The 18,193-nt window shown below is 31.7% G+C and overlaps 1 protein-coding gene across 4 annotated transcripts in view; it reads left to right on the top strand.

Moving 5' to 3' along the window:
* LOC149801354 (leucine-rich repeat-containing protein 49-like) overlaps positions 1-18,193 on the top strand; it is a 170,828-nt gene that overhangs the window by 44,467 nt on the left and 108,168 nt on the right. The gene's annotated exons all lie outside the window — the stretch shown is intronic.

The following is an 18,193-nucleotide window of genomic DNA, read 5'->3' as shown; positions in this document are numbered from 1 at the left end:
CTTGTTATTGCTTCTCCTCCTGAATGGATAGTCATATCAACATGATTGTTTCACCTGATGACACTTATGATGTCTAGTTGGTCCTAAATTAAAATGGTACTGGTCTGGCATCCAATATTGCCACTGTGGCAGTTGTCCTGAAAATCTTGTTATTGCTTCTCCTCCTGAATGGATAGTCATATATATCAACATGATTGTTTCACCTGATGACACTTATGATGTCTAGTTGGTCCTAAATTAAAATGGTACTGGTCTGGAATCCAATATTGCCACTGTGGCAGTTGTCCTGAAAATCTTGTTATTGCTTCTCCTCCTGAATGGATAGTCATATCAACATGATTGTTTCACCTGATGACACTTATGATGTCTAGTTGGTCCTAAATTAAAATGGTACTGGTCTGGAATCCAATATTGCCACTGTTGCAGTTGTCCTGAAAATCTTGTTATTGCTTCTCCTCCTGAATGGATAGTCATATCAACATGATTGTTTCACCTGATGACACTTATGAGGTCCAGTTGGTCATAAATGAAAATAGTGATAATCTGAAATCTAATATGGCTACCAGAGCAGCCATCTTGAAAATCTTGCTGTTGCTGATTTTCCTGAGTGGAAAGTCATATTTAAGAATGCTTTTTTTGGGTCTAGTTTATCTTAATTAAAGTTTTGCCAATTTGATATTCAGTATGACCCCCACTGTGGCCATCTTGAAAATCTTTTCTTTACTCCCTGTAGATGGAAAGACATAAAAAACTGGGTTTTCACCAGATTTAATATGGTGTACAGTTGGCACTAAATGAAAATTATGTTCATCTGATAGCCTGCATGAACACTATGACCACCATGGTAGTCATCTCTGTTATTGTCACTCTACCCAACTGGAAAGCATATTGACATGGGGTTTCACCAAAGGACTAATTATGGTTTCAGTTTGGTCCAGAATCGAAAATGGTGCCAATCAGACTTCATATATGGCTGGCACAATGAACATATTGAAACTGTTGTTACTAATTCTCGTGTATGGATTGTCATATCAGCATGAGGTTTTACCCACAAGTCTTCAAATGCTACAATATCTAGTTTGTCTTAGAGGAAAATGGCGCTGATCTAACATTCATTATGACTGCTGCCGTGGCTAATTTGAAACTCTTCTCAATCAAGAATATCAGAGATGGTTTGAACAGTCAGCAGTTGAAAAGAAGAAATGTCTTATGTTGAATTCCAGGATATTCTTTTTGGACACCATTGTGTTGGTCATTTCACCAGACTCTTGTTGATGGTGATGCTTTTATTATGCATGCCTTATCCATTTAATATGAGAGCTTTTCAGCCTTGTTCCTTTTTTGTGGTGTTTTCTCATTTCCACATAATATCTACAATCTTGATGCATGCTTTCAAAGTATTTTCTAATTTCTGTAAAAATACATTTTACTGAAGCATAAATGGAATGGTATACTGTATTTTAGTATGTTTGGTAAACATTTTTTCATACTATTTCCATACTATTTCTGATAATTTCAGTCAGTTATACCATTGACTGTCAATGATCTCTTTGTTTCCTTACCATTTCACACCATACTGTTTCAGAATAGATTCTCAGCATCTCTTCAAATGTGGTTTTTCAAATTCTGTTTTCACCTTTTATTAAATTTTAGCAAAGTTAAATGATTCCGCAAATTATGTGAAAATAAGTACAAGTTCCAAACTGTTCATATCCCTACTATGTTACCAGATAAGCATACTGTTTTGTAGTGTTTCATACTGTATCATACCAATCTGTGCTATACTTTATGGTCATCTTAGCTGTAACAACTTGTCTTCATACAGTTTCCAACAGTTTTCATACAATACCATACTATTTGCATACCATATTTTTGTGCAGTTTTCAGTGGTTGCAAAAGCTGTTGCAAGTACTATAGCTCACGGGAAGTAATTTTGCAATAACAAATGGAATGGGTCTAGTCCATTACTATGAACTTTCATCCTCACTGTAGAGTAGTGATCAAAACATATATGGGACCAGTCTCAAGTCATAGAGCTACAGTGGTGAATAATTGCATACTGATTATTACTTTAAGTCCTTACTAATTGGATCAGTATTACCTTTTGTGTACTAATATTTAGATAAACATCTGGCAGATTTATCTCACTTGACCTGTAGACAAATTTGAATGACTGATTCATTAATTCAGTTTGTACCAGTGACATTTGTACATCTGTATTTTAGCCCGTTGTTGTTCATTTTTATAAGGTGAGTGATGCCGTAATAACAAGTTATATTGCCAGATCACAAGTTTCTTCTGCATGCTTTTTCAATTAAGGTTATGAATTCATTTTGTCAGCTTCTGCCAAGTGGTAAATTTACATTAAAATGGTATCAGTAGAAACAAATGTAGTTATAGTACTTAAAAATTTCCGAACTCTCAAGTGTATTTAACGGAACAGATATTAATTTTATGTACAGCCGATAAAGAGCCTGTTGTTATAGAGTGAGAGGGAGAGGTTTAGAAGGTAGGTTAGTAATACATATTAAAAGTTTGGTTTGTGTATTTGAATAATTAATATATATATATATATATATATATATATATATATATATATATATATATATATATATATATATATTAAAAATAATGTGGCATTTAAAGTGTTGGTATAAAGCAATTTGATATACCAGTACTATTGGTATATCAAACTGTGATCTGCCCATGGCACAATAATATTCATATATAAACATTCTTGCTAGCATGTGCGGTTGGTTCTAGATCAATGGTTGCACACATTACTCATTAGTGACATATGAAAAAAATGAGAAAAAGTATTAATAATCCCTGTTTTCTAAATGAATTTAATATGGTACACAATTTCATCACAATCCTTTTTGCTTTCTGTTTCCCTCACCCCTCTCATGCGTAATGGACAAACTAGGCAGAAATGTGGAGTGAGAGAGAAAAGGAATTTGGACTGGATTAAAACCAATAGAAATTACACCAAGTAACCTACAAGAATATGGTTCATTGTAATGATATGTGCGCATTTTCCTTGGTAACTATCTACAGTGTTTGTCAATGGTACAGAGTTGCAAACTGTGTAGACATTATATGGGCTAAAATGTATGAAATGACAGGCATAGAGGATTTTCGTTTGTGTCAACCCATGATGTCTCTGGACTTATGAATGATAATAAAAGTTAAGTAAAACCGATCAAAGTATGTGTTTGTGTGTGTGTGTGTGTGTGTGTCAGAGAGTAAGAGAGAGTTACCTCTTCTTGGTTTCATCATTTCACTTAGAGAGAGAGAGTTTATAGTTTATGGTCAGAATAATGACTTAGATCAACTGTAAACATATTAAAATATTTGTTTATTACCTCTTCTTGGTTCATCATTTCACTTAGTTTCTATTCCACATTAATTTCCATGTGGTTTTAAGTTTGTTAATGGCTAAGCTTTCATGTTAATGGCATAGCCAACCATGTGTTTTTAGTGCTCTACTTTTATCTTTAAAATGATATTTCATGTGTATTATATTGATTTCATCAATGTGAAGAAAAATAGAAACTAAAAAAACAAACAATCAACTTATCAATATGCAGAGGTGATTGTGATTAGCCACAAAAGGCATAGAACTACATTTTGTAGCAGATACACTCGGGGATGTGAGTTCATTCATTCACTCGGTCAATACACAGCTGCCTGTAGTAAATCTTAACTCCATTCAAAGGGCAAATATATGTATTTATATGTGATATAAAAAAAATATATGTACAGTATGTATGCTGTATGAATCATATGCCACTCATATAAACTTTTCATTAAAAGGAATTGAGGCTTGCCGAGTTTCATTTTAATGAAAAAGTTATACCTCTCATAGTATATCATTGATACAACATACATACTATATATATATATATATATATATGCATTCAATCAGATTTCTTTCCCTGGACAAATCCAGATACTTTAGCATATGAGACTTAAAATACAAATTTATTCTGAATCATCACCTTTTCTGCCTGTCTGTTTTCATCTCTTAAAATTTTCAAATAAGTCTTAGTCATATGTCATTTATACCTGTAGGAGTTACTGCCCATGTTTTAACTTTGGGTAATGCAATTAAATTATTTATAGCTCTATTTTCTTGCAGTTGAAAATGAAGAAGAAGGTGGTAAATGTTGTAATGCTAATCCACTGCATGCAGTTTGCAAAGAGTGAAATTCTTATAAATCTCTGACTATTGTGCAAGAAACAATAATGGAAATATTACATAGTAATATAGATACATGTGAATTCATTTCATATAATGATTGAAAGGTTAGATATTAATATAACCCTGCATGCAGTTTGTATAATAAAGTACCTATTAATAACAGTAAGGCGTCAATCTGATTACTAATAAATACAGTATAGTAAAATTCTACTTTATTAGCAGTATTAAATACCCCAACCCATTTCTTTGAAGGAGTTTGAAATAAAATTAAGCTTTAGTTGTAAAAGTAGAGTAACAGAAAACTACATGTAGAAATTACTCCATTGTTGTTTTTCTTGTAGGATATGTTTTGGAATAGACTAGTAAATTTTTTTTTGTACATTTATATATTTCTTGTTGATTACACAATTATGACTATATAGGAAAATACATGTAGATCAATTGACAATAAAGATTTGACAGTTTTGAAAAACAATGGAAATTCATGAAATTGTCTAGAAATGGATAGGGAGTCAGAGACTTTGAAACTTTGTTCAAGTCAAAACCCCTATTTAGTGTCTCTTATTTATTGACTTTGTTTTAGCACTGCATATTGTTTTTCACTTTTATTTCCATCAGATTTATCTCCCCTGATGCCAGTGTCTGGAAAAAGATAAATCCACAGTAAATCACAAATTTATAGTGAATTTAGGATGCAGACTTATTTTCACAAAGATTATATACTTTAATTTTCCAGAGTGCAACTGGACATTTTGATAGATTCCACTGATGTACATGAAGCTGATATTCTGTAATATATATTAATTTTTAAAAAAAATAATGTTTTGACCCCTACGTATATAGGCTCGGCAGGTGGTAGTAGGAAACCATTAGTTTATTCCAATCAGTTGTTGTGGATTCCCCACAAGAATTAGTTTTTTGATGGGTGGGTGGGTATTTTGTAAATGCATTTAGACATCATCCTAGGTTAGCTACTATGTCCTTGGGCAAAGCACTTTTACACCAATTGCCTCATCGCTAAATAACCTCCACATGTTGCTGTGTGTCAAACACCAGACCATACCAGGATGCAGCTACTCGTGTTACATACAATTTGATAATCCCTTGTATTCAAATAAGGCAACCACACTTAAATTTCATCAGTGGTGACATAGTGCAGCATGCCAACACAAATTTGCTTTAATTATGTACAGGTAGGGTAAAATCCACATTAACTGATTAGTTTTGCCAATTAGTAATTTGCTGCAGTTTTATCTCCCTAATATTGTAAAATGAACTATGTGCTCATCATTTTTGATGTTAAAATATTGATATTTTCCATACCGTATATAGTAACTTATGTAACTGCTAACTGTATAGACCCAGATCTGCTGGCACATTATGTGAGGGCAGATCTGGGTCTGTGCAGTTTGTTAGAAGTAATCAGTAGAACAAACAACATATACCCTTGTCTGCAGGTGGATTACACTATGGCAGAAGATCATTGTTGTTTGCAGTTTTACTTATTAGCAGGTATATATGATATCTTCCATTCGAATATTGCTAGAATGGAAGCAAAAAAAAAGATACTTGTTTTTGTCATTGCTTTGTATGGAGAGTTACAGTATGCTTGACAAGATTTGAACTATAAACATGTAAAAGATTTTAGAAGTTAATTCTTTCTATTCATTTTGTGTGTTGTGTGTGATATGATTACTCACATTCACAATATGATTAACAGTACTGTTAAATGAGTTCAATACAAAAATTTTTGAATTTAGAATATTGCCAATACATGTACAGCCTACTTATATCTTAAAATAGAGTTTTGCCATATATACATGCACTTGCATACAAGTAAGATACTGAAACTAACCAGACCCAGATCTGCTGTTGCATACTGTGTTGGTAGATCTGGATCTATGCAGTTTATTGACACTTAGCAGTAAAGCACTAGAACAAGCAACATAGACCTTGATCTGCTAGTGCATTATGCAACATTAGATCAGAGTCTATGTTGCCTGCAGTTACATCCAACTTATGCACGAATATATACAGTAAGCCTATTGTATGCTTGTTTCAGTTCACTCAAAATGGAATAATGAGATTGTTTTTAGATTTCTTGACAGATTGATGGTATTGAATCTTATCAATATTTATACTCAACCTACAATGGGGAGAGATTCCAACTGTCTAGTTTGATATGCTCCATCATGGCAACAGGGGAAAATGTTTAGAATTGAATTGAAAAATAGATATTCATTTTTGTTTGCATCAGTCAAGCTCAGAAATGATTTATTATGTTAAGTGCTAGAATTGACTGATTCAGTGTTTACTTTGAAAAGAGCATATATGATTAAAACAGCTGATATAAAATATAGATTTTTCCACATGCTGAATGTTAAGTTTTCAATGGCAGTCTTTACCATTAACGGTAGCTTTTGAAAAGGACCTAAAATTGAAGTCCATCTTGTAATTATTCATTTTAATGTTAACTTCATTCTTTAGTTACATGTATATTGGTTCTATAATGAAAACATTTTTGTCTTATCACAGGTTTTTTCTTTATTCATGCTGATAATGATCTATCGAAATGCCTGGTTGTATATCTTGGTATCTCTCTTTCTCAACTTTCAGTCATTAAAGTCAGACTTACTGTAGTATGATATATCATCATATTAAACCACTAGGGTCATCCTAGTATACATAATTTATATGATATATTATCATATTAAACCACTAGGGTCAACCTAGTATACATAATTTGTATGATATATTATCATATTAAACCATTAGGGTCATCCTAGTATACATAATTTGTATGATATATTATCATATTAAACCACTAGGGTCAACCTAGTATACATAATTTGTATGATATATTATCATATTAAACCACTAGGGTCATCCTAGTATACATAATTTGTATGATATATTATCATATTAAACCACTAGGGTCATCCTAGTATACATAATTTGTATGATATATTATCATATTAAACCACTAGGGTCAACCTAGTATCCATAATTTGTATGATATATTATCATATTAAACCACTAGGGTCATCCTAGTATACATAATTTGTATGATATATTATCATATTAAACCACTAGGGTCATCCTAGTATACATAATTTGTATGATGTATTATCAGATTAAACCACTAGGGTCATCCTAGTATACATAATTTGTATGATATCATATTAAACCACTAGGGTCATCCTATACATAATTTGTATGATATATTATCATATTAAACCATTAGAGTCATCCTAGTAAACATAATTTGTATGATATATTATCATATTAAAGCATTAGGGTCATCCTGGTATACATAATTATTTATGATATATTATCATATTAAACCACTAGGGTCATCCTGGTATACATAATTTGTATGATGTATTATCATATTAAACCACTAGGGTCATCCTAGTATACATAATTTGTATGATGTATTATCATATTAAACCACTAGGGTCATCCTAGTATACATAATTTGTATGATGTATTATCATATTAAACCATTAGGGTCATCCTAGTATACATAATTTTGTATGATATATTATCATATTAAACCATTAGGGTCATCCTAGTATACATAATTTGTATGATATATTATCATATTAAACCATTAGGGTCATCCTAGTATACATAATTTGTATGATATATTATCATATTAAACCATTAGGGTCATCCTAGTATACATAATTTTGTATGATATATTATCATATTAAACCATTAGGGTCATCCTAGTATACATAATTTGTATGATATATTATCATATTAAACCACTAGGGTCATCCTAGTATACTTAATTTGTATGATATATTATCATATTAAACCACTAGGGTCATCCTATACATAATTTGTATGATGTATTATCATATTAAAATTACTGTGGTTAAATGAGTATACATAATTTGTATGAAATTTGACTTTTACATCTAATATACTCCACAGTCTGTTATGGCATGAAAAAAAAAACCACCAAACTTTTACATATATTTTTTTCCCCCACACATAATTGTTAGTATTGGCCGTGAAATGAAAGAAATTGCAATCTAACCTAGAGAAAGACTATAACCAGTCTGTTATTTGCAGTTAGCAACAGATGTACATTCAAGACAGCATTTATACCAACATATATCTTCAGGTGGCAGCAGTTCTATTTTTGATCTACTAGCATAGCAAGGATGTTGTAGGGAAGATGATCTCAAAAGTATTACTGTAATTATGTCTTCTCTTTGTAAAACGTGGGCTACTTACATAAAATATGTCTTGTTGAAGAATGATTTTTTCAAATAAATCCAAGGATTGGTAGGGCTGGAGGATTGTCAGCTCCTGCTGCATCAGCACACAAATCATCTTAGATCTTAGATATTCTATCTTATACATATATTTTGATGAATAGTTATGATAGGAGCAAAAATTTATAATAAGTTGAAGAGTCTAATAAAGTTAACAAAAATATATCTATTAAATTGACAGATGCCACTTCTAAATTGGCTTAATGTGCATGGATTACCCTTTGCCCATGCCCTTTTCCTCATTTTAGAAGAAAGCATGGAGACCATTGCATATCAGTACAAGTTCATACATGAATGCACATGATGCATCTAATTCTTCCTATGTTATTTAAGAAAAAGTAGTTATTTTGCAAGAAGAGATATTAAGCTTTAAAAGTGGACCTAAATTCAGAAAACACTAATTGGCTGGTACCTATTTTCACGAAACATTTTTCAAAATAAATTGGATAAATTAACATTTCTTAGAATGTTACAAGAAGTGAGTATAAATTATCACTTTAATATAAAATACTTTTTAGATAAATGTCTTTTGATAAAATAATTTGTCATTAACAGAAATAGCTTTAGGTTATTTCATCAAAACCAGCATGGAGTCTCAGCATGTTGAAGTTTTCAAGTTAATCATTAATCATGTAACCCAATCGTTACCACCTGTGGTCTCAGGGATGTAGAGTTCACCTGATGGGCATTCTCACATGTCATAAGAGGTTCTTAATAGAAGCAGATGCTATGGTGCTTCTGTAGTTAACCTGCTGGACATGTGACCAAAAGGATGTGGGTTTTAATCCTACCATTGGATCAGCATGGAATAAATACCATAGTGCATCTTTTGGCAAAGCACTTTACTTCAATTTCCTCACAGTACTTGTGTTGCTGTGCTGTTAAACAACACACCAGTCCAAACTAAATGAATTCTTTCTTTTAAGTTTGCCATTTATTTGCTGAAATTATCCACGAGCATAATTAAACTTGCAAAGTTACATTTCTTAAGTATATGAGATTTCATTCCATGATGTAATTGCTGGAGAGAAAATATTTTTATTCAGTAAAGTAGAATTTTCAAGTTCTAAAAAGTTACATAAATAGGAAGTGTGAATTTTTCAGTTGGTGATTTAGAGTCTACTATCGTTTTATTTATTCATGTACATAATATAGCATTAAGTTACCATATGTATTCAGTGATAAGCCCATCCTCCATTTCCAAACATTTTTGGCAATGATATACTAAAGATATTCTTATAATAAGCCCACTCCATACTTGTTGACAAATATATTTTCCTGGCTCCCCAGGTCTTATCATCAGAAAAATATGGTACTGTGGTTTCCATTTACTTCGTTTCCTGAAAAAAATTTGATTTGATTCATGTTGGAAGATGTTTCATCATCATTAAATGTCATCGTGTTTACTATAGCAGCATAACAAAAGTTTGCATAATATTTTTTTTTCTCGCAAAATTTCCCCCAAATTCAGGGAAGGTGTGGTTGCTGAGAGTTTTTTTTTGTTGCCAGTATGTTTCCAGGCATTGTCAAAACATAAATGGGGCACTGTGATCCTAACTTGTTTTTAAGCCTTGTGTATCACATACTGAAAAAAAAGTTTGTAATCAGGGAATTTACAGCCATAAAAACAATTTAGGAAAACTGATTTGACTGTTTTGAGAAATTATACCCAAATAATGCTAAAAAGATATTACTTATGAATGTCATAATTGGCAAATTCATAGACCATAAAATGTCTAGATTTGACAGAAGTATTTCATTATCAATATGACATCTCACAAAAAACAAACTGTGTCTTACGGTATGCAGTTTTATTGCTGATGGCTTGGATTTTGTCTCTGTTTGGATAGATAGAAAATAAATTCCACAAAAGTATAGCTTTAAATATAAGGCATTTGTCAAACATAGGATGAAATTTTTTAAAGATTGATAGCTTTGCTTGAATACAAAGAATTCATGTTTCCAATCAAGCCTTGAAATGTTTTGCTCCTTTCAACAGTATTTTGTTTGAAGAACACTCCATCATGATGAAGGATTTTCCATGTTTTCAAAACTGCTAAGTTAGTTAATGGTTTCACCAATAATACAGGGATAAGTACAACTGCATATAGGTAATAATGAAGAGGTACTTACATACCATTATATACTTGCTTATAAGTCTGAGTCCGACAGCAAACTGCACAGGCCCAGATATGTCATCATGTAATGTGCCGTCAGATCTGGGTCTGTGCAATTTGTTAGGAATAATCAGTAGAATAAACAATATAGACCCTGATGTGCAGGAACATTATGCCTCAGCAGATCAGGATCTTTGTTGTTTGCAGTTTGACTTATAAATGAATATGAGTATATACAGTACTAAAAAACATATTCTCCTTAATTATACAGGACTACTATCTATGTCAGACAGCTATGAAAAAAATTGCCTTCTCAAGGCATTCTTTGCATATCAGTATTATATTTTTCCATATTACAGCTTTCTTACATTATAATGCACCTCATTTTAGTACGATTCCAGATATAACATGCAACTACTATGAACCCTATGACCAAAAATGATCCAGTGTATTACTATAAGGGCAGAAAAATAACAAGGTGAAACTTAGTCTTGTATCGTCATTTCTTTTGCAAAACACCATTATTTAACAAGTACATACAGTGCCTGCTTTACCATGGTTCTTTATGTTACAATATACTCACTGTTCTGTATATATTACAGTTCTCAGTATAGCATGGTTCAGTACATAACACGGTTGGTGATAATGGACCCCAACTACTACATCATAAAAAGGGAGAGCTGTATATATGTAGATTATTTCTAAGCTGTTGTAAGTAAATATTCCTGTATCTCAGTCCACATTATGACCATGACATGTTTGTGTATATTGGCAAAACAGTAGAAATAATGGGCTGATGGAAATTTGTAATACAACATTTGATTGGTGTGATTTTAGGAAAGTTTGAAAGTTTGATCCATTCTCCTCTTTGGCAATGGCTAAAATAATAGTTGATGTAGCTTTGGGCAGATTTTCAGTTAATTTTAGTGTCATAAAGTTTTGAGAAAGAAAGACAAAATTCTTGGTTGACCACCTAGTCATAATGCTGTGTAAGCTTATGGTATTATCCTTCATCCATCAAAAGTTGTTCCTTGGCTGTCATGCATCATCTTTTCACAGCTGTTATTTACAACCTCTCAAAAACCACTCAACATAATTTGTCTGAATTTTAAAAGAAAAAAAAAAAAAAATACATCCTGACACAAGCTATTTCGGATTTGCCAGTCCACCATGAAAAACATGGCCACTACTACTAAAAATAGAAGCACCTTCAAATGATTTCTGTGCAAATGTCTCCTGGTAAATATTGGACCAAATTTGATAGAAAGCATTTTGGAATACATCTCTTTGAAATTGTTTTAGTGGTGATAATCTGCCATTGAAATATGGCCACCATTGCTAAAAATAGAAAAAACTTGAAACAATTTCTTCTCAAAAGGTGCTCAGTAGAATTTGACCAAATTTGACTGAAATGATCTTGCGATGAAGTTCTTTTATATTTGTTCAAATGATGCCCATTCACCATCAAATATTGCCACCTTTAATAAAAGTAAGTAAAAATTTAAATGATTTATTTTTTTAAAAACTGCTCCACATCAAGTATAGCCACCATTACTGAGAATTTGAAACAAAAAGCACTTTTAACTTTTTTAAAAAGAAAAATCCACTGGATATAATTTGACAGAAAGCATCACAGCATGAAGGTCTTACAAATCTGTTAAAGTGATACCGATCAAATATCAAATATGGCTGCTGTTACTAAAAATAAGCATTTAAAAACTTAAAAGACCACTTAACTCATTAACCCCTGGAGTGCAAGAGATTTTAGTTTAGCCTGCAGCCTAGTTTTGTTAGAAATGTTGTTTTTCATTGGCTATTTCACTTGCACATGTGCAGAAGGGTACAAGTTGGAGTTCTTGGGTTGTTGTTTTTTTTTTTTTTTTTTGCTTATTGGGCCCATCAGTTTTGTTTTCTGGCTCCTTTTTACTTCAAATCCCCATCTTATCCCACTTTTTGCAAAGGTTCTCCTGTGCAGTTATGACTGATCTTTCTTAGATCTGAGGTCAAAAAGTCTAAAATCCCGACACAAAATCAGATTCTGACCACAAGCGAAGTTTGGGGGGAAAAAAATTGTGTCTAAAAAATGCGTTTTTCCCTTCGTATTTTGTAATGCAACTTGAACGTCCAGAACATTTGGTACCATTGTAGAGCTAAATCTGTCTACTTTTCTGTAATACCATCCACTTTAGTGTCTTAAATGACCTTGATGCTACAGATCTCGGAAGTAGGGTACTACCTCCTTATGCTTAAATGGGGCACCAGGGGTTAATGAGTTATTGGACTTCAGTCAGATTTGACAGAAAGTGTCATGACTTGAATGCCTTTCAGATGTGAACAGAGGATGCCATACGAAAATTAGGAAAACCTTTTAGTGACTTCTTCATGAAGCTTCTCAACAGAATCTGGCCAAGTCTGACAGAAATCATCCTTATAGAAGGCTTTCCGTTTTATGCAAATGATGCTAATCTGTCGTCAGTTATGGCCACCATTGCTAAAAGCAGAAAAACCTTTAAAGTACTTCTCAAAATTTTTTAACAAGAATTTGACCAAATGTTACAAAAAGTGTTTCAGATTTTTAGGTTTTCAGATTTGTACAAATGATTCCAATCCACCACTAAAAGATAAAAAAAAAACATTTACACCACTTTATCTCTGAAAAGTCTGCTGAACAGAATTAGACCTAATTTTGGCACAAAGTATCCAGATGTAGGGACCTTTTAAATATTGGACAATTTTAATGCTAACATGCCATCAGATATTTTTTTGTTAGTTTACATCTGTTACAGTGTTTAGACTTAGCAAAGAACTTACAATATGAAGGTCAGGAAATGCATTGCCAAAGTAAAAAAAGTAGTATACATGTAATTGCTTTACCCATATATACTCTCTTATAAGTCAAGTACAGCTGAAACGGCACAAACCCAGATCTAACATTGCCTGTTGTACTGGTAGATCTGGGTCTGTGCAGTTTGATAGGAGCAGTCAGTAGAACAAACAACATGATGACCCTGATCTTCAGTCGCATTATGCTATGGAGGACAGGATCTTTGTTGTTTGCAGTTTGACCTGACTTATAAGTGAGTATATATGTTATCATTTTTCAAAACTCACCATTTATAGTTTTTCCTGCTACTAAATTACAGGCATGTTAGGTTTCCTTTTGGTAACCTAGTACTTGTGAATCACTTCCAAATTGATGAATTATTCTTTCTAGAAAATGGATGTTTTTAACAGGGGAAAACAGATTTTGACTAAAATATATTTTTTTTGTACCACCCATGATATTCTGGACTACATGACAGGGACCTGAATTTCTTAATGTGAGGTAAATAACCCTTTAGTTAATGGTAATCTTATTTTTAATAAATACTGACTTTAAACAAGGTCACAGTGGCCTATTTCAGCTTTTTTTTTTATCCTACTGTATAATAGTTGATAGTACATTAAACAAGGTCACAATAACTTACCTTTTATTGTGCACAGTTTTAGCTTTACTGTTATTACACTTGTATGAATTCTTTTGAGTGCAGACAATTCAGCTTGTTTGCAACATTTCAAATTAGCAGTATTATTCAGAATACTTTATTATATTATTCTGGATGACATGTGTTTTTGTAAATTTATCCTTTTCACTAAATGTGCTAAAATTTGTCATTTATGATAGTTGCAGACTGTGAAATTATGATAGATGACATCATTGTTTCTAAACAGCTCTTTAAAATGGTTGTAAGCTACATGTACATGTATATCCATTAATGAATCACTCTTGTCACACACCTACAGTTTTCCACGAATTTTACGTAAGTTGAAAAGAATTAACTGAATTTTTCAATGCAGACATGTTCGCAATTGAAGAATATAGTTCATCAAGATTACAATAGAGGTTAAGTACAATCTGTTTTGATAATCAATGATATTCATTGAATTGTGTATGTCCTGCTCCCTTAAATTGAAATAAAGGTAACCTGTGCAGATCAAATATCCTTTTGTGCATAATTCACTTTTCTTCTGAGTATGTTTGCATATATATATATATATATATATATATATATATATATATATATATATATATATATATATATATATATATATTCACCTGGTGGGTACTTGGATTATACACCTGTATGCAAGGTATACAATTGTCCTAACTGGATCAATATTTTAAATTCAATTATATTGGGAATATCACTCTTTTGTGAGCGAATTATTAGCAGTGAAATAAGAGAAGGAGAGAATTTTTTTTATATAAAAAAGATATATACAAGCTGGAAAATATGATTGAATTTTCTGTAATACAGTGACAGAGAAGAGTTTGACTTGGTTTGGTGTTGAACTATTCATGTCAAATAGCATAAGAGCAGATATCTAAGGTTAAAATTTAAGATGCTTAGTTAATTATTGACTGTTTAATTGTGGGTGTAGATACAGAATGATAGTGAACTGTTTGGTTATGTTGATGCCATGGAAGTAAAGGACTTGAGGAAAACTGCATTTCTGCAAGTGAAAGGTATGTATCAGTAGCAATGTAGCATTATGCATGTATGTACCAGAGTGAACACCATTGTTGTTTTGTAATGAAAACCATTAATGAAAGAATACAACGTAATGAACATAATTTTTAAAAAATACAAAACTTGATGTTTTGAACACATTTGATGTAATGAACATCATGTTATTGATTCCATTGCTACCATGAACATTAATGATGTAATGAGTATCAATGGTGTATGAACACCATATCAGAAATTAACACCATTGTTGAAGTGGATACTATGTAATAAACACCATATCTGAAATTAACACCATTGTTGAAGTGGATACTATGTAATAAACACAATTATTGAAATGAATACCAGTGAAGAACATTTAATTACAGTTTCCAGTACAAGTGATTTGTTAATTATTCCATAACTTTTAACTGTAAGATATTCACAATTGTGATGTTGTTCATCCATCAGTGTGTCAGTTCCTATTTTGTTTCTGCACAATAACTTAGAGTTCTCTGCTGTCTGTGATTACCAAGCTTTGCTGCTGGCTTGCACTTGGGCAGAGGAAGAAGCCTTTTAATTTTAGGGTCAAGGTCATTGTGGCTAATGGAAGAGAAATAACATTGGTCAAGTACACATCAATAATATAGTCAAAACTAATCAAAGGATTATTTTCCTTTGAAACAGTTCTGGCAGCTAAGTTTTTTAATGCCTGGGTAGGACATCCTGTTTTGGGGTATATTTGAATTCAAACAATTCTGCTCTGAACAGAGTTTGTTTCAAATATGGAGTGAAATATCAGAAGAGAATAACATTTAAATTCATAACTATCAATGCCTGATTAGAGTATTGTGCAATAATGGTCAACATATTATTAACTTAAGAAATCTTTAGGATATACAAGGGATGCTGAAAGCTTTTTATGTATGTGTCTATGTATTAGGTTTAATGGTAGACCAGAGCTATCTTGTTTTTTTTGTACTGGTTAAAGTTAAAGTTTTAAAAATTTAAAGGTAAATATTGCAAAAAAAGTTCCAGAGATATACCTTTCCAATCAACTTAAACATGTACTCCTGCAAGTTAATGGGTAAAAGTTAAAGGTTTAAAATTCTTTAAAAGGTGCATACAGTAAAAGATAAAGGTGAAAAAGTAGAAGTTTGAAAAACCACATTCTTTTAAAGAGTGAAAGATTTTGTAGGTGATACAGCATCTGATAGCTTCTTGGTTGGTTCACATCAAGCAAATTCAGTATGGTAGGGTTGAAGTTGATAAACTCAACAAAAATGGGTTCTGTTATCAGTGGACATTATTAGCAAGGCACTTAATGTGGTTCACCTGTTCGAAGTATGCGTCTAGAATGTGTGTCTTGTATGCAGAGCTGCACAGTACCACCTCATCTCTGATTTATTCTATTTCACTAATGGTATCCTACCATTGACTTTGATGTTATGAAGGTTGTTTTTAAAAAAATATTTCCTGTGCTGGAGGATTTGGTAAACTTAATATGTGATCTAATTAATATAAAGCAAGTGATTTTATGACAATAATTTTCCCATAGGGGTAAGAATTCTCTACTTAGACAATAGTATTTTGATGTCATTTAATTTACTCTCATAATTAAGATTAATTACGAGATTTAAATCTGTAGAGAAGATAATGCTTCATTATGAAACTATCATCTATCCAGCATAAATTAGACTCTATACATAAATGGCTGTTGCTGTTTTTCATGTTTCCTAGCCATATTATTCTTGTTTTCTTTATATTTACATTAAGGCCAGAGATCTTGGCTTAGAATTTTAATATTTGTATTATATTTTTAAGAGCTTTTTCAGATCCATCCCAAAAACAATGTTGTATTATCTGCATACAGAGATATTACAAATTCATTTTCATCTATATTAATACCATTTATTTCTTTATTCTTTTTGATCCTTAATGACAGTATCTCTTTGTGATGTTCAGAAGTTCATGGAGTTCTCATTTTACTTATTTTGCCATCATATCAATTTATTGTTGTCAAGACCATCTTGTCAGAAACTCGACTTAATCATTTGTGTTTGTTCAGTAGAGGTGTATGGTATATATATATATATATATATATATATATTGGTATTCTGGTTTATTGTGGTATTTTGTTAAGGTCATATCTATCATGGTACTTTTCCACCATACCAGTACTTTAGCAGTTTCCATTGGTAGGGAACATAAGGAAATTCACAAGTAATCTTGTTATGAATCTATTGATATTAAAAGCAAAATACTTTAAATACTTATTAAATTATTTACAAAGTAGCTGTATTGGTAATACATTCTTCAAATGTAATATAATTGTGGTATACCATGGCGTGTATAGAAATACCATGGTACAAAGGTGCATGGTACCCAACTCTCTCTATTGTACTATGTACATGTGTCGACACTATATTAATCTTATTCTAAAAGTTTTATATTTTCATTTTATGAATGTCTATTCAAACTGAGTAAAAACTGAGTGCAAAGAAAGGAGGTCTTGTGTATAATTTTTGAAGTGACTTGGGAATCTTTCATTCAGGAATGAGTCTAAATAATGGAGGATAAAAGGTAAAGCAGAGTGATTTAAAAATGAAAGCAGAATCAAAGAAAGCATTGCTGTGAAAACTTCTCAACATAATTATTGAGTTTTGTGTGTTTGTTTGAGAATATGATACATACTTTTGTATCCATTATTGAAAGAATAGCTTATTTTCATTTTACTTTATGCTGGGTGTGATAGTTATTGGTAAAGATTAAAAAGTGCCAAACTTTTAATAAATGGGACCAATATGATTTGTTTACTTTTCTGAATATGACATTGTTGGCATAGAACAAGCATTGACTGTCAGCCTTTAAATCTGTTTGCTTTAACTTTACTTAAAGATAGAGTTTTGTGCATTATTACACATTTACATCTTTTTGAAATACTGTACATGTTTTCTTGTACAGCATACAACTTTTATTCATTTATGACAGTGTTTTTTTTTATGTATCATTTCTATGGCATATTCCCTTCATTTTCATACCTGTGTACCTGTGCATTCTTTTGCTGTGATATGTGTATTACAATTCTCAGTGATT

Source organism: Sinohyriopsis cumingii, chromosome 4, assembly GCF_028554795.1.
Source record: "Sinohyriopsis cumingii isolate HCF-2022 chromosome 4, ASM2855479v2, whole genome shotgun sequence".
Lineage (NCBI taxonomy): Eukaryota > Metazoa > Mollusca > Bivalvia > Unionida > Unionidae > Sinohyriopsis > Sinohyriopsis cumingii.
Note: the sequence above shows the minus strand (reverse complement) of the source record. Positions and strands in the feature narration are given on the sequence as shown.